We start from the raw sequence: 18,504 nt of genomic DNA on the forward strand, positions 1-18,504 counted from the left end.
TCACATGACTTGGACTCGAGTCAGACTCGAGTCATTAATTTTATGACTTTAGACTTGACTTGAAAAAATGTTCTAAGACTTGTGACTTGACTTGGACTTTTACACCAATGACTTGGGACTTGAATTGGACTTGAACCGGTTTACTTGAAAAGACTTGATATTTTACCCCAAATATAAAATTTAACATGCATATTATATAGAGATTGAAAATGTGACGTCATTCACGGGTAGAACCGCAAAGGATTCTGGGAACTCGTGGCAAGAAGTACTAGCGCACGCAGGCTTTCAATTAAAATCAGTCACACAGCGATAAAAAGAAACACAAAAATGTCAAGAAGCTGTTGTATTATTAACTGCAATAGCCGGTCGCATGACAGCCACGGGAAGCCGACGGGTAAAGAGATCGGTTGTTATCGGATTACGTCGTTGAAGAGAAATTGTTCGAGCCATGTTTCCGAAGTAACAAAGAGGCGACTGGATTGCAGCCATTCAAAGACCAAATATAACGTCCTAGAACACTCCAGCTCACAGGTTAGTCTGCTCCAAGCATTTACACGAAGGTCAGTCTGCTGTTGTAGTTAATGCGTCATTTTCATAACATAATTGGTGATATAGGTTACAAGCAAGTCTGGCGCTGAACAGAAATTGTCGCGCTATGCTCCTTTATTTATTGTGCATAAATAGTGAATTGTCCTGACACAATATTGCGTTTCGCTTCTGTTATTATGGTACATTGACAAAAACATATACTTTTATTCACAGGATAAAACAGTTGTTTTGTATCACTAATTGCCCAGTACGATTACAACATACAGTATTATTGTCACTGCTACATTTCTGTAATGCTACCAGAAATTATTTCCACTACTAATTAATTACCGTTGAGCTCAAAGGTCCTATTAATAAACGGTTAACGAATGTGTATTTATGACGACGATTTGTGAGACTGGTAAACTTATGATACGTACGATGGTCTTTCGTTCTACACGGTGCATTTCAAGGTCCTGTACCCATCCGTCGGTAAACTGTACCTGGGCTTGTTGCAGTGACCTGAAGTTACTAAACTTCATGAGTGTATGCACTCACTCCAAGAACCATATAATTATAAATATGCATATAAATATGCTACGATGAGATAGCTGACTTCATCTAACTAGCAAATGTTGTCCAGGCTACGTTGGTGATACAGTTTTTTTTAATGTGTATGATATTTTTGTCATGCGATTTTAAAGCCGGTCCTACAACCGCATCCAAGAATAACATGCAGCTTATCTCAGAACTGTCGGTGAAAATTATTCTTGGAGCTAGGTTTAATTGAGCTGCATTTTAAAGAGGTGCAATTTCACAATTTGTGTATATTTTCTAAGTTCACTATTTTGTCATGTGTTGAGAAAAACACAGATTTTAAAATTACATGGTCTAATATTTACATTTAGCATAACTGCAACATTATTTTTTCGTTTGTTTTTTTTAAAGACTCGAAAGGACTTGAAATTCAAAGTTTCAGACTTGTGACTTGACTCGGACTTTTACACCAGTGACTTGAGACTCGACTCTGACTTGCCTGACATTACTTGAGACTTGACTTGAGACTTGAGGATAAAGACTTGAGACTTACTTGAGACTTGCAAAACAATGACTTGGTCCCACCTCTGGTCTGTAGCGACTGTGTGTGCCTGTGTGTGCCTGTGTGTGCCTGTGTGTGCGCATGCACGTGTGTGGGTAGTACTTATTTAATGCCGGTATTTTGGCGGCATGCCCAACCTCGCCACAGTTCTGCTCTGACTCTACTAAACACGCACAACCTGGACTCATTATACTCAGTAAACAAATAAGTCATTAATACCAGCCTGCAGGCACCGCTCACACAAATAGAAACATATAGAACATGTACATAATTGTGCACACACCAGCAACTACGCCCATGCCCTCCATGTCCAAGGCTCCTATTGGCTGTGGGCTTTGAGACTAGCGAGACTAATGATGTGGTCCCTGTATTCCTGCTTCCTGTCCTTCGCTGGAGGACTTCCTGTAGCAGAGTCATGTGTTCCTGATTACAGTCCACATCTGAGAGCCCTGGAGCAGGACAGTTTTTCTCCGATACGTATACACTCACACACCTACATACAGATACACATACTCTAGATATAGAATAACCTGCGTGCGTGCCGTCAGATATGTGATATTGTTCAGCAGGAGCACTGAGAGATCGTGCATCTGTGTTTACTTCTCTTCTCTTTAGGTTTCTCTGTCTGCTTCTGGTTTTTCTGCCCTCCCTCAGTTTGTAGCCAGGAGGCTGTTTGCTGTGATGAAGGGCTGTCTGGTGCTCCTGCACTTTACTCACTGCCCTGCAGCTCAGATTTGGCATTAGACCTCACAGCTGTGTGAGTGATCGGTGGGTTAGTTAGTTGTGTGTTTATCTGTGTGGGTGTAAACACAATAAACACAACACTGTAATTATCAAATCAATACAAACTTTTTTCCATGTGAAAACACACACAGAAGCTTGTGTGTGTTTTATCCCCAAAATTGGACGACTACCATATTCCAACGACCCTTTAGGGCAAAACTACGCTACAGTTTGCTCGTACCTGAGCAGCCGATACCCGTGTCCATTCATTTAAATCAAAGTACAGCCGTGGAAGATATTACACTACATCTCTGTACTTTTCAAAGACCTAAACTTATATGACAATGCAGTTACAGTGATTGTTACTGTCATTAACAATCTTGGTAACATTAATAAATCCGACTTTGAGTTTCCCTCCCACATTTGTCGGGGGGGGTCAGCACAATCTGCTGGCAGTTCACTCTATTGCTGGAGAACAGTTTCCAAAATTATACAGAGTCACGTAAAAGAATTGCTTCAACAATCCAACAGTCTGTTCATGTGTAATTAGTACTTTTTTCATTTGATTCTCAGAAAGGTTTTTTACTGTCTTCATGGACCACCTTGCTGTTTTATAGCGACAGTTGGGTGTAAAGTTGTCACTCCTCATATGTGGTCTTTAAAAAGTGTGTTTGTGTGTGTGCATGTGTGTGGAGCCACTTTCCAAGGGGAAATTGTTAGCAAATAGCCTCCAACTGCTGGCCTTTTAGCTCTGCAAACACCGAAGGCCTCCCCCCGCATCCCCTTCACTCCACTCAACCACCACACCTCAAACACCCTCCCACTCTCTTAAAATTCACCTGCACAACAACCTCCGGGCTTCTCATCCTTCTACTGCTCCCCTCTCTTCCTTTCTCCCCCTTTCTATCTTGCTTCTAGTCACTTAGACGTTTCCATACCTATTCATCATTCCCTCTCCCGCCCTGTCTGTGTCTCCTTCACACACAGAGAGTCATTCCTGAGTGGGTAAATAGAGTAAATTGGGGCTGACCCCCAGGGTTAGCAGAGGCCATGCTCTCTTTTCATGTCAAAGCCATCTGAAGGCTGATTGGTTGATTGCAGTGCTCTCCGCTTCCAAAAGGCTCCCTTGTGCTGCTCTAATTGCCCTATCATGTGCACATACACATTCACATACTTAACACACTTATGCACACAAGCATGCACATAGATGCAGATACACACACACACACACACACACATTCTTACAGCCAAATGACTTAATTGGTGTTAATTGCATAATGACAGTAGTGAATTGGACCGGGGTCAGAGGTGACATAGGTTTGAGTGGGTACGGTGATGGAGAAAGGATGTTGAGAAGATGTGCGAGGAAAGTTCACACTTCAAGAACAAAGCACAGCAAACTTCATTCCTGAGTAGATTCAAATAAAACAACACAAGACTACAGCAGATACCTGTGCAGACACAGTATGTGTCATTTAAGTAGATCGGTGTGATTTGATGGGAAAAAGAGTTTTTTTCAAACACAGGTAAGGTTGGAAAACATCTAATACATCTGGCAAGGTATTCCAGCAGCTGGAGCCAAAAAAGCTGAGTCCTGCTCCAGCAGCGTTTGCTTTGACTCTCAGAACTGTTAGTCTCAGAAGAACGGAGCCAGAACACTTAGCACTTCATACTAAGTGAAGTCAGACAGGTATTATGGAACAGCAGGGCTATGTAGGACCTTATAAACTGGAAGTTTAAATTTGCTGTCAATTATGTTACTATGTGGTAGCCAAAACAGGGATTTGAAAAATTCATTCTTTTTATCCCTCTGGCAGCAACATTAGTTCACCATGGCCTTTATACATTGACCAGTAAAGAGAGCGTTATAGTAGCGCAACAAGGAGAAAAATGCATGTATAGGTTTTTTGGTATGTGCTTGAGACTTTATAGCTTAGCTACAGAATGATACAAAAATAAAGCTTTTTGTTGAGCTTGCATGACACGAGCGGCTTATATTTTTGACCCCTGCAGTGCTTAAAGAAACAAGCTCCACCAAAGCTTTTACATGTTTCACGACACGTTCAGAAGAGAGAGCACAGAAACCTTGTTCTAGCTTTAGATAGGATGCTAGCCATTCTGGGACTGCACTACCTACTTGATATTCATTACAGCGACTAACTGAAGAAGAGAATACTGGAGACTGGCCAATATAGCAATATTAGTCTGTATTTCTTTTTCTTCACAACTCTAACACAAGCAATCCTTGATCTGATTGCAAAGTTGGCACACAGCAGCCTTTTGTGATGTAGCGGGATGCTCTATATGCGTAACACAAGGATTCAATTTGACTCAGCCCACATCTCTAAGTGTGTGTGTGAACGCGCTTAACTATAGCAGTGCAGTATGTGTGTGTGTGATTGCCCGGGCAGCTGAAAGGGGTCTATTGGTGAAAACGTTTAAGTCATCATCATTAGAGAGTTGTTGGTACAGAGCTATGTTTTACTGAAGGACGTAATTGGCCGTCATAGTGCTGTGTAATCTTCTCATATTCTATGAAAACAGTCAAAGCTATTGGCCATAATGGCCTGTTTAAGGTGGGACCTTCCCATGTTAAACATTCAGCATCCCAGCGCGATATGGATGGGGACTGAATGAAAAAGGGAGACGAATACCAGCAGTCATATGCTCTGCCTCTGTGCTGTACCATGCACACGTATTTCCCTTTATTTTATCTCATATAAAAATACTGAATGGTCACATGTGTATATATATATACACATATATATGTATATACTAATAGATTTTGAACCTGATTTTAAGTGGATTGGGTGATTTCAAAACCAGAGCTTTCTCAAATGGAAACAATGTTGCTCCTGAGACCACCCGGGATTAATTTCTCTTTGTGAAAATGTTATTGTGTGTATGTCTGTGTGCTTTTGTGTGCGTGCCTAGATTCTGCTGCAAGTAAATGAGTATAACCGTGCACACACAACTGTGTGTTTTTCTTCCAAGTGTGTTTGTGTGTCCTGGTGTGTGGGAATTACAGAATTCCCCCATCCTTCTGTTTATAGGAGGGAGTGAAAAGTGATGGAAGGTATGGAGAGGGCCCGTGATGACATAGCCTTATGTTCAGCCCTCTGGATGTGGGCCACTCTATATTGGATCTATCTATCACGAGGCTTCACTTGAAATCTGCATGCTTCCTATACCATTCGTAGCTTGATGTTCACTGTACATGTGTTAGTCTCATCAGTGTTTTACTCATATGGTACATGTCACGTTCATACTTGTAATGTCTGAATGTACTTTGTCATGCCTGTTGCATACCTGAAGTGTGTATTTGAGTGTATGAATCGACTGTCTCTGAGTGGTTTTTGAAGCACAGATGATAGATCTATGGTCTTCTCCTGGTTCTTCAAATAGACTTCCCCCAGGCTCATCTGGACACAAAAGGAGCTGTCACTCACTACATTTTTGATCTTACTGTGTGTTCATTCAAATATGTGAGCGTGTTGTTGGTAGTAGAGGGTTTGCATGTGAATGTGTAAAATGCCTTTATGTGTGGAGCTGTCACCTGTTCCTTCTGCTCTCTACAAGCCCATCTCTGAGCGAGCCTTTGATGTAGTCAACAGGAGATTCCTGCAGTGTGAAATAGCCCAGGCCAGATTTACTCAATGAAAGAGCAAGCCTTAACCACTGTTATTACACCCTTTTCTTAAACGTCACGCCATGTTTCTGTCTCTGTCTCTCTCTTGTTCTCTAGCTCTTAAACTGTCTGTGTTATTTGCTGCTTTTTACATATGCAATGACTGTACTTGTGTACAAGTGTACATAAATGTTGAACTGAAGTGAATTTTCTGGGAAATATTTAGTGCAGTGTCAAAAGTTTACCCTCCAGCATTTTTAAGACTCTACTCCTCCTAAGTACAAGAGAGAAAAAACTTAAGCTACGTTAAAACCTGCAGCCAATCAGGTTTAAACCGACTCCAAAAGCAACAATATCTAAAAAGCAAAATATCATTTTGTGTTTATTATTTATACAGCCAACTTTCATTGTCACGGGACATATCATACTGTACTGTAGTGCAGCAAAGCTCCAGGAATTCAATATCTATGGTGTGAACCAACATAAACTAGGATGTTTCATCTTTTTTTATAATTAACTGGAGAAAAGTTCAAAAGTGTCTAAGCCTTCGAAACAAAGGTTTTTAACAAAAGTCAAACTGTGTCATTCAGTGTCAAAATAATCAGAGATGGGTAAAAAAAAGCTGATTCTCAGCCAGTGTCAAAAAGTCCTTCGCTGAAGCTGTTCCTAAAGACAAGCTGTGAAGAAGCTGATGTGGAATTAATCTGGGCTTGAATGCAGCTCATTGTCCTCTAGCACTGTTCCCACACTTGTAGGAAGAAACAGCATTCATGAATGTGACAAATGACACATTGCACTTGAAAATGACTCTTTGTAAGCCTAACAACAGAGACAGGGGAAGCATTAAGTCTTTCACACCCTCTCGCTCGTTCTCTCAGTGACTCTGAGAGTCTGACTTTAGCGTGTTATTTCACACAGGTGCTTAGGCGTGTCTGGCTGAGCTGTTGAACATGTGTCAGAGCCCAGGTGGAGAGAGACACAATGTAATTATCTCTGAAAAACACTGTGCACATAACAGAAACATTACACATATGTGTAATAGCAGTCAAACATATCTGTAATGCACCTCATGCTAATTTATTGTGTTAACCTTAAATATGGAGGCTAGGATCCAAATAACGAAAGTAAAAGAGATGGTGACAGAATTGCTCTTAGAGCAGAAGAGTAGAAATCAGAATTATGATGCAGACCTTACAGTATGTAGCAGAAATGATGCCAAGACATACAGCACCAGGGCACCTCAGGGAGCAAGCCTGTTTACTTAACCACCACCGGGCACATTTACAACTCAGCTGGCATGTGTAAGCATGCAAACGTCATCCTAGATAGCTATTGCATCTTACTCAAGATGCACATTCTTAAAGTGTAGATATACATTTAAATATTCAGGAGCTTATATTAAACATCAATCAATCCATTTTTCCTGCTTATCCAATTCAGGGTTGCTTGGAGACTGGAGCTTATCCCAGCTGTCATAGGGCGAAAGGCGAAGTACCCACTGGAAGAGTCTATTGCAGAGCTCTTTTGCTTCTTTCATTTTTCAGTCCAAGGGGGTTGCTGATGGGACAACATCCACAGACCTTGTTCTGTGCAGAATTTCATTTGGAAGTTTGGATTAAAACTAGTATGAGGAGCAGTGGTTAAGCAGTGGTTAAGTGGTTAAGATAGCATGAAGCAGCGGTCTCCAACCTTTTTTGCGCCACGGACCGGTTTATGCCCGACATTATTTTCATGGACCGGCCTTTAATGTGTCGCGGATAAATACAACAAAATAAAACTAGTACCGGTACCGAAAAAACACACCTGAAAAGACCCAGGAAAACCGAGTTAACGATAAAAACGATAACAAAATAACGCTGAAAACCGATAAAAACCCTGAAAACCACACATTTCACACCTGAGCCTCAACTCTCGCAGCCCGGTACCAAACGACCGAGGCCCGGGGGTTGGGGACCGCTGGCATAAAGTACACAGTCCTCTCTTTTCACTGTCGCTTCACAGTAGCTTACCAGCAGTGTCTGGATAAACAGAGAGTGAATTTTGAGTTACAGATGCATGGCACATACCTGTTTCATTATTATAACTTAGACTTTTAAATCCTCATATTGTCTTCAGCCAAATTTGGAATTCCCTTCACCACGAGATGGGGAGGGGTGTAGAATCACTTACATCAGCCAGACAAAACAGGATGCATGATTAGTTTGCAAAATTTGTTTCAGTGTTTATATGGACTTGAGTATTTGGAATCTGGGGGGGAATGGGAACCTATCTTTCAAGGTTTTGAGTGTCCAACTGCTTTAATATCAACTTATATTTTTAGCCCCAAGTGTTTAGGGCTAAGGGAAATAAAGAGCAAGAGGCAGTCCAAAACCAACGACTCACATCTCTGTTTTTTTGCTTTGCTTTTCTTTTCTTTTTTCATCCTGACATCTAGGTTTATGTTACAAATATTTTCCAAGTTGCCCCACCTTGAGTTATGCCACAGGACACCAAATCTACTATCCAATGTCAAAGTCTAGCTAGTATTTGGGTTGACTTTTCCTTTAACAAGGTAAGTGGAGTGAGACAGCTGTCACCTGTCATTACAGCCGACTGGCGGAGATATGTCAGATATGCCATTTAAACAGAACTACTCAAAGATGTGGGGTAAAGTGAGTGATGGTTGAAAGTCACAGTCTGTGACCTGAGAAAGCTCCTACTAAACATCAGCACATGACCTTGCTTGGGAGGCCCGAATTCTTTCAGCTTTAAGCCGATACTATTCCCAGCACAGCCCAGGCAAAATGGACCGACTTCACACACACACAAAACTACACAAAGCCGCATTTACCGACATTTCGCACAGCGAATTTGAAGAGTTATGGGAACTCTGCACACACTTTACTAAATCACTTTTTTCATTTAGTGTGAACTATCAGCAACTTTTATTTTTCGGTCCCGATATCAATAAGATTTTTGGGAAATCACGTCATGAGTTTGGTTATCTGAGTTGGAGGAGCCAAAATGAAAAGTGGTCCCTAACATAGCCGGCGCATCAATATTTCCACATCACAGAGTTTCATAGAGAGAATGAGAACAGGTTTACATACATTACAGTCCCAGTTCCACTCCATATCTTTCTTGGCTAATAAAACAAAAATAAGTATTTTCTAGCCAGTGCATTATAACCTGTTGCATGAATCCCACAGCACGGCTAAACGTTAGCACTGTCAGTGTCGATGGCTCTATCAGCGCTTATTTAATGGGTACAGGGTGTTTTCAGCAGTAAATATCATGAAACTGTGAGTCGTTATGTCAGAACAAATGAGGATTATTTACTCTCTATCTATGCACGGAGCCAAACCTGTCACGTTCTACGATGCTTATTTATGATCTGCTGTATCTCCCTTTACGTTTCCCTGGCAGGGCTCCCACATCGTCGTACAGAGTGCTCCAAAAGGTCGTTAAAGGTTCAAGATGGCTGAAAAAGTATTATCTGCGTTTTTTTAAGTCATAGTGTAAAACCCCCTAAAAAGTGTTTCGGGGGTTTGCAGGCATTTTATAGTTCAAAGAGTCTGTGGAACCATAACTGGCTCAGATAACTGTTTATCACCTTAATGTGTTTGTTTCTGGTCTCCTGCCAGGGGCCCCTATAGTCTGTTTCACTGACACCCTCTCTCTGTCTTACTAGCAGTTACCCCACCTTTTTACTCCACTCTCAGGCTGCAAAGTACTCCTGACCAAAACCGTGTCCCTCACCTTTTTCCCATCAAACTTTGCTCCTTTTTCCAAATTGTCCTCTCTGGCTGTGAGACCCCTTCGTTTAGTCTAACTGCACCTATACACACAAACGCAACTAAAACTAAAACCACTCCCCTGCTGATATTCATATTTAATACTGGTATCATTCTAGATAGGAAGTAGTATAAATTGAGATTAATGTGTTATTATGATCTCTATCAAAACTATATTATTATTAAATGTGCACAGAATTAGCAGCTTGAAAAATCATCTTATTTTTTATTACCTTCACTCTTTCCCTTCACACACTGACACAGAGGTCACGCTGTGGAGATTGCTAGCAGACCACCAAGCTTTGAGAAAGCCTCCTTGTTTATCCCTAGTATGTATCCTATGTGTCTGTAGTGTCCTGGGGCTATACTGACCTCAGGAACAGAGTCATGATTGGTTCTTCCTGAGACTGGACTTAACCTGGTATTAAGTACTACAATGCAGCTGTGCTAGCACAAAGGCACTCAGTCCACTTGACATTAGCCTCGACTTTGTCACTCTGGTTTAAACTTGTTTTTGCACTTTTTCCATTTGAATGTTCACGAGTGAAGCAGGCAAAACCGTGGTTTGTGAGAAAAATGCACACGCCTATTAAACAGAGAGTGAACCACCAAACAGAATCAGTTACGCGCTCGCCCACACGGGGGGAAAATGAGCAGTTTTCATCACCAGACGAAAAGGTTCTAACACTCGTTCAACACAAATCACATCCATGTGAACTTGTCTACCTCAAACAGCTCCTGAATAGAAATTATGATCGGATTTTGTTTACACAACTGTTCCACACACACACACACAGCTGCAGATTTATGTACACAGACACACACAAACCCAGATCTACATGCAGGTGCAGATACGCAGCCCTCCATTAAGGTAAGCCTGGTATTCCCTAAGAGCACATTGTGATCTCAGGGATCATATTTACTTATTGAGCTGATGTCAGTGACCCTAAGTAGATCTGACCAAACCATTTTAAATCCAAACCCTCATTTCTTTTGTCTCTCTGTCCAGCCACACATCTACACACAGAATTTAGAATTAGGTGGAAATGTTCAAAACCTTTTTGCTTTGTCACAGACGAAGAGTGATAATCCGCCATTTATTATTCATGCATGTTCCACCTGGTGAAGATGTATAAAATATTTCGTGTGGTCAACCATCTTCTGTCATGTCCGACCTGGTGTGAGGGCAAGTTAAGAGCAGAAACTGGACTGAACTGTGGGCCATAAAGAACATATGGAGAAACAGTGACTCTATGGGCAGTTAAAGAGAGGAAGCAACTAGCTGGGTCAGGAGTGAAAACTGATGGGTCAGTGGAGTTGATGTCATCTTGAGAAGACATCAAGAGGAGGGTGGAGCATTCGCAGCACCCTAGAAAACTACGTAAATAAACGCAGCATTATTCCTGTACCGTGTGTCATCACAAATGCAAATAAGGAAATGAAGTGATAATGATGGAAGGGAAATAGCACACTATTATTGCTTTATGTGCAGAGTAGGGCTTTCACTGTTTCTCTTCCTTCTTTTCCATCTTGCAGGCAAAGGTCTTGACACCAGCCCACTTTCTCTCTCCTGCCTTATAAAATACGATAATTACCACATAAAGTCATACGTGTTTTTTCTGGTTGCATTTGAGTGGGTTGAACCTAAAAATGCAACTGTAAGTAAGTAAGTAAGTAAAATGTATTTATATAGCACATTTCACAGATAAAAATCACAAAGTGCTTCACAATAAGATCAGCCGTCCAAGTTAAAATTAATTAAAAGCCCGTTTGTATAAAAATGTCTTCAGCTGCTTTTTAAAGGAGTCAGTAGAGTCAGCGTAAAGACAACGGCAGAGCGTCCCACAGCCTCGGTGCCTGAAAAGCCCCACGTGTTTTAAACCTGGTACGTGGGACCACCAGTAGCCTCTGTTCCACACACACAGCCATGCATAGTTACTGATACAGCTGTAGCTACGTAGCCCTAATTTAAGGCAAACCTGTGTCTTCCATTTTACAAAGACTAAAAGAAACAAACCATTAAACTCTAGACTTGTCTCTGTAAACTGCATGCATTTTCAATTTACCTCAATGCCACCATGCACCTACCGCCATCCCACCCTCCTCCTTCCCGGACCCCCACACCAAGCTCTCTGCCTCTCTCTCACACCAGCATGAGTGAGCACTACAACTAGACTTGCATCCACTTTGGTTTTTTTGCAAATGGGGGTGAGAGGCTGTTACCGTGTCAGTCGGCATGGCCTATTATCGGACCATCAGGCTACCCTCAGATTCTCTTTCCAGATGGAGGTGAGATAGGGCTTCAGAGGCCCAGACCCCTGCAAACACTGAGATCATGGAGGCCTCTCCTGATCTCCTACCTGATGCAGATTCTTTAATGTAGGCTCAGGTTTCACTCGTCTCCCCTGCCTGGCTGGGCCTGTGCTGCTTTCAAGATGCAGGCATGTTCAGGCCTCTTAGGCCCTGGTTCTGATGGCCCGCCTCTGCTCCATGTCAAGGTCAAGCTCCGGGTCAAGGTGTTGTTATGAGACGGAAGTAGCTTTCGCGCACTAGCCTCAGTATGAAAGCAGGTACAGTAGTGGGTTGCATACACAGAGTTTGACAACCATGCAGCTGGCCCACAGTAGAACTCACACATTTCTCACACTAACATAAACACTGCCACTCACACTGTGCTTAGAGAGGAGAGGGCAGGAGGATGAATCATAGGGGAAAAGCTCAGAGATTAGTTAGAGATCAAAAAGACTAGGAGCTGAGAGATAGAATCCCATCCAGTTCTTACTGTTGTTGCACAAACCTGTTTTTTGAACTTGCATGAACATAATGCGCTGTTTTATGTACATAGTTTCTTTTTTACTGTAGGGCTTTTTAAATGATTGATGAATATGTTAGCAAGTCCCACCGGTAACCCTTTTGCAGCATGTGCTGCTCTTTTTAATGCAAGAATGCCTGCATACTTGTCTGTGTGTGAATATGTCAAAACAACCTTCGCATTAGGAACAGCTCCTGCAGATTCTACCCGTATCTTTAGTACGCTGGCACACCTTGGCTGGACCCAACTCACCACCATTCCACACAGAGCCTTCCATCATTCCTTACCGGATTAGAGACAGAAAAACATAAAGGGAGGGAGAGAGTTGGAGGGGAGGACTGCTCTTTTACGTTCTGGAGCTGGCATAGTTTTAACTGTAATTTCTGCTGAAATGATAGAAGTCTTGAAATTGCTACTATGTTCTCCTTCTCTCTCTTTGCCTGTGCTTATTTCAACCTGATCTCAATTTGAAAAGACGCAAACAGCCGGAGCAAGCAAGCGAAGCGGTGTTTGAGCAAGAGGAAAGTTCAGAAAAAGCACATGTGAGGCATACACGCTGTCCGACTCACTTACAGATGCACGCTGCCTCTCCATGGGACTTTAATGAGTTTGATACATGAGATATATTTTTTTCAACAACAGTCAACTCCACCTAGTGGTGTTTGTACTGAACAGATTTCTGGCTGCAGTGAGGAATGGACTGTTATGAAGGAAACAGTACACCAGCAATTGTTTATCTGCACTGAGTCACTTTGCCCTGAGATTGCCAGGGAAGGGAGGATCGATACTAAGGTTGTGGATACGACTCCCACAAAAGCTACAAACTCCGCAGACGCCTCTGAGATCTGGCCGAGCGCCTTTGTGGCACAAGCCGCCCATTGCTAGAGACTGTTAGTGGGTCTGCTCTGCACCTCTTGGCCTGGCATCTGTGGGGCTTGCTCACACTTGCTTTCACCCAGCATGTGTTTGCTCAGATGAAGGAAATTATGTAATTAGCCTGTGAGGGATTGTTTTCTTTTACTCTTTACCCCCCTCTCTCCCACTCCCTGCATTTACCCTTGTGTCTCTCTTTCCCTCCATCTTTTTTTTGTGCACTCACCCTGTCTCTCAGTCCTGTGACAGCAGGAGATGGTTCCAATTTAACCCAAGCCACACCCTGGCTCTCCTCCTCCGTTAATTGCCAGAGACCATCAGTGGAAGAAAATGAACACTTGTCATACAGATCCATCTAAGCTGTTGAAGAGCAGCTTTGTTAAACATCAAAGCGAGAGAGAGATGTAATAGGGAGTGGACGCAGAAGCTTTGGATGTGTGGGGGACTGTGTCTGGCTGAGTTAGACTGGGATGTGTGCTGGGAGATGGGTTCAGGGGTACACACAGGCAGTATCGGGGGAGGGAAACCTGGCATTTTGCTCTCTAATTCCAGCCGGCCTGGAGGCCTGGAGCGCTAAGAAGGGCCTCACTGTTGCTCTCTGCATCAGCCAGGTATTGCTTACATAAAAAGCAAGTGAAAACAGCTGTAGGGATAATTAGCTTGATTCTCCATTACATGCCATGAGGGCCAATAACTAAAAAATGGAGTTTTGTTTGGGTTAGAGCTGCAGCCCAACCAGGAGGAAGTTGTAAAAGTCAGGCAGAGAAAAGAAAGAAAGAAAGAAAGAAAGAAAGAAAGAAAGAAAGAAAGAAAGAAGGGGGGGTCGAGGGAAGAAGGAGCAAGCTCTTGAAGCAATTGTTGAGAGGAGATACTTTCTCTTCCTGACCACATTTGAAAAGGCTACGGTTCTAGGATGATGGGATGGCCATGTGATCTCAATCGTTTGCTTTATTTTTTCCTCCTTTTTTAGTGCTTTTGGTTCACAGCATTGTGTGACATCAGATTGGTGCTTTCAGACTCCCCCACTTTACAGTTTCACTTTTTGCACCTTAAGCATTTCCTGGGATCGGACCTTTCTTTCTTTTTTGTTTGTTTGTTTTTACCATCATGGAGCATATCTAGTCACCACTAGTGCAAGGCTCTGATATATGATAAGAGATTTCCTGGCAGCAGTTTCAAGACATGAATGGTCACATACTATGTCAGGATTTACAGATTTCCTCATGACTATTAAGACAGGAAGAAAATCCCCACCCACTATGCTTGTATTTCACCCTAAATAGCTTCATCATCATACAACCAACTGACTTGCTTTATGTCTCCCCTCTCTGTAGACTGAGCTGGGGGGGGTCTTTGTACTGGTAATTGAATTTAGTGTGTTTCTTTTTTCTCAGGAGTGATAGGACACCAACCACAGGGGTAATTCCAAGTGAAAGAGCAGCACTCTAACACTGGTGGTCCAAACCTCTGCAAGGATCCATTTAACAACAAGTTTATATAAGTAGCACTTAAAGACAAGAAGGAGTTCAGCCGCTTGCATTCAGACTCTGGGATTCATATCCAGTCCTCATGACGGACTAGTAGATAACAAAGCAGAATATCCGCCTCCTGAATCATTTCTACACAATGTTTCTATAAAAACAGGCGGTGTATTTAGTCATTCATTCATTTATTTATTTACTTACCTCCTTAACCTGAAATAAACATCAGATGTTGCTAATTTTGGTACTAATCATTTACACACACGTACCCATCGTCAAGGAAGCCAGGAGTGGAGGGGTGGGGATGAAAGTTACATGGGGACAAGGAATGGCTGTTTGGAGTTTGAGACCTTTATAAAGCAAATTCATGTTTAGTATTAGTACTTTCATTTTTTCCTCCTAGTAATGATGGCAGGGAATCGGATGTGTTGGATGAGTTGTTAACGTTTGGTTATCAGTAGTTGCTCTTTGAAGATTCGGGTCAGTGTTTGCATATTATTCTGCAGTTTATCACATTCCAACACTTTTACCGTTTTCATTTTGCCAGACCGTTACACAAAACCATTTTCTCTTCCTGCACATGTCTTTGCCACTTTCTGGCAAACATCAAATTCTCAGCTCATCCTGCTTTTTTTCCTTTTTTTGCATTACTGCATAAGGAAATATCTGCAAGTTGTTTCTGTTACACATCATTCAAGCAATGGAAGAACATCTGCTGGAACAAGTAATTTAAGGGGCATATAAAGAGCAACTATAGACTCGGTGACAGTTACTACCTCACTAAGCTGAAATGCAGTGAACACGCAGGTGACTTTTCTTTGGGTGGATTTAGCTGTAAAAAAAGAAACTTTGTCCTTTTGGCACAAAAGGCTTTAAGCGCCCTGTCAGAGCCATCTGAGCTCACTCAATTATCCCACGCGTGGTCCTGTCTGACACAATATGCTTTGCTTTATCACATTCATAAAGCTGCAAAAAAAAGAAATGAAGAAGTCGTGACCACAAAGGCAACACTTCAAATAAGGAACAAAAAGTTTCGTATGATTTTAACACTCTGTCACAACATGCTGACATGTTAAATAATCACAGGTCGATAAGCATACACACATTCATGACCACATAGCAACACACTTCCTCATTAACAGCATGAACGCAGGCGTCGCATGTGAGTTTGTGTAGTGAATGCGTCTGTTGTCTGGAGGTAGTGAGGTGCTGACAGAGAAGAAAGAGGAGCAGTCTTCAAACACATCCACGGGCAGGTCGTGCGCTCCGTTATGCCCTGCCGGGGGCCATATTTGTTGATTCTTGGGCCTCCAAATCATTAATTTAAGTGCAAAGAAACCTGAGAATGGCCTCGAACCCACCTAGGCAAATTCTCACATACACACACATGCACATATTTATTTGGTAAAACTTACATCCAAGAACAGCTACGTGTACACATGCTCACATACACACCCTGCATTGCATAACAAATGATTTCACTTTAATTGCTATTCCTGTTTATTTACTTCTGCCTGTAATGGATGGTCCTTTTTTTTTTTTTTGCTGAGCAGCCAATCACAGTGAGGCAGAAAAAGTGTGAGCTGCCCAGCAAATCTGGAACAATTACTTGTAATTTGACATTTCTCTTCATACGCAGCATACACCAACCCAGGATGCGACAGTTAATTACCATTAATTGCAACTTAAGTGTTTTGGGATCTTTATGTATTTACCTGTGCATATGTCTAAGTTTGTCTTGAAGTTCCTTCACTATGCCTCCCTGATGACTGATGATAATGTCTTCAGTGATTGGTGGTTATTTTCGGGCCTGTTTGCTCAGCCAATGAGGCGCCCCCAGCGTACCAGACATACATCATTGTTTCACAGCCCTCAGGAAAGAAGTGAGTTGTTACTGACTGCTGTGCGGCCTGAGTAACAGACACATTCCAATAGGGGTTTTTTCTTTTTATTAATGAGCACTTGATGTTTGAGTTGCTGCCAGCTGCATTTAGGGAATTCTTAAGGAGCTCTGGAGACTTGCCAGACAGTTACAGGAAGAAAATGGTCAAGCTATAGCGTAAAAAACACGAAATGTCCACACTGGACTATTGTCTGCGGTCTGTTTGTCCAGCAACGTGATGTAACCTCTTTGGAGATCACCGTAGAAATTAAAAACAACCTAACGTCACCGACTAGAAAATGCATTTTCACACACCTATGTGACACAGAGAGTTTAGCTTTTGTTTGTTTTGTTTGTTGTATTCTTTGCATTTTACATGTTTTACTCACTTTGTTCTCAATGTTTCTTCTCACAGCTCGTGGAATCAGATACCAGGCATCAGCTACAAGAACACAGATACACCGGCTCATATATCCTTCACCATCGAGACCACCAGACCTGATTAAACACAGATATAAATGCACACTCAAGCACCCACCATTGCACTTGGATTCTGGTGAAGTTTTCAGATGGGCAGAAATGAGTTATTCTAGCAACTGGTATGCAGTGGCCCACAGAAGACCTGGGAACACTGTGTGTGCACCTCATCAGAACATCTGGCATCAGTGTGGCAAGCGGTCCACTGCCTTCATTTCTCCAGCTTTCTTCAGTTGGAAGCTGGATTTATTTTACAGTACCGTGGTGCTACAGAGTCCTGGCTTCTCATCAACCGTCCCCCAAACAACTGTTGACTATGAGTGCGGCCGAGCTGAGCCAGAGGAACTCATGCCAGCTCTAGACTCTTTTATGGTAGCACGAAAAGTATTCACGTTTGCAGCTAAATATCAGACTTGTGTAAATATGACAACACGGACCTTGTAATCCATAATCCACAGAGACCTTCTCAATGTATTGTGCCAAAGGAGATATCTGCTGAGATACATCACTGAAATGACACTGCAACTGAGTGCTTTGTAAAACCACCCTTGCCCATCTCCCATTTCCTGCAGAGAGATCACCACAAAATGTTTGATGATTAGCTTCCTTCTTTTCCAAGAATAGGGTCCTTAGTTAACTGGGAGGAAAACACAGCTGACCTCAAAGCAGCCAACTTATTATAAGAAAAGTCTGCATACATTTCTCCTTGTGTTCGCCTTGCCTCCCCTTCATTGTTTAATGAACCACTTTCATGTTCTGTTTGATTTTCTACAGCTGAAACTATTTGAGTGCCACTTTTCTTCTTCTTTTTTAAATATCACAGATTCATGTGACTTATTGTTCTGATTTCAACGAGTGGTGTATTATGTTACTGTCTACTGATCTGTGAATCTGAGTGACTAATCTGATTATAATCAAGTGTCTTGCATTAATACTTTTTTTCACTGTACTGGAGCTTGACCTGATGTGATGACAATGTACAATTGCAGTTTAATTTAGCAGCATAGTGGTGTTTTCATTTGGTTGTTACCTAATATGTACAGTTTTTGTAGTGTGTGTGTGCGTGCGCGTGTGTGTGGTTTTGTGCTACACTGTCTTCATGTGATGATATGAACGTTTGGGGGTAACAGCAGTCGCCCTTGACTTCTTCCACAGTGGTTTGCAGTGATCAGCCTGTTTCTGTTGTTTGAATAAAATATTGGTTTCACAAGAACTGTGCAAACTGTGC

General features: G+C 42.1%; 1 protein-coding gene across 1 annotated transcript in view; it reads left to right on the forward strand.

Annotated features, from left to right (window-relative positions):
- The window catches only part of LOC308406874 (ERC protein 2), a gene marked incomplete at its 5' end in the record, with an annotated part of 171,936 nt that extends 153,460 nt beyond the window's left edge, over nucleotides 1-18,476 (forward strand). The window contains one exon of the mRNA XM_080898149.1: nucleotides 17,215-18,476. The remainder of the gene's footprint in view (nucleotides 1-17,214) is intronic.
- Between the last annotated feature and the right edge of the window lie 28 nt (nucleotides 18,477-18,504).

Source organism: Rhamphochromis sp. 'chilingali', assembly GCF_963969265.1.
Source record: "Rhamphochromis sp. 'chilingali' genome assembly, chromosome: 12".
In the NCBI taxonomy this organism is placed as follows: domain Eukaryota; kingdom Metazoa; phylum Chordata; class Actinopteri; order Cichliformes; family Cichlidae; genus Rhamphochromis; species Rhamphochromis sp. 'chilingali'.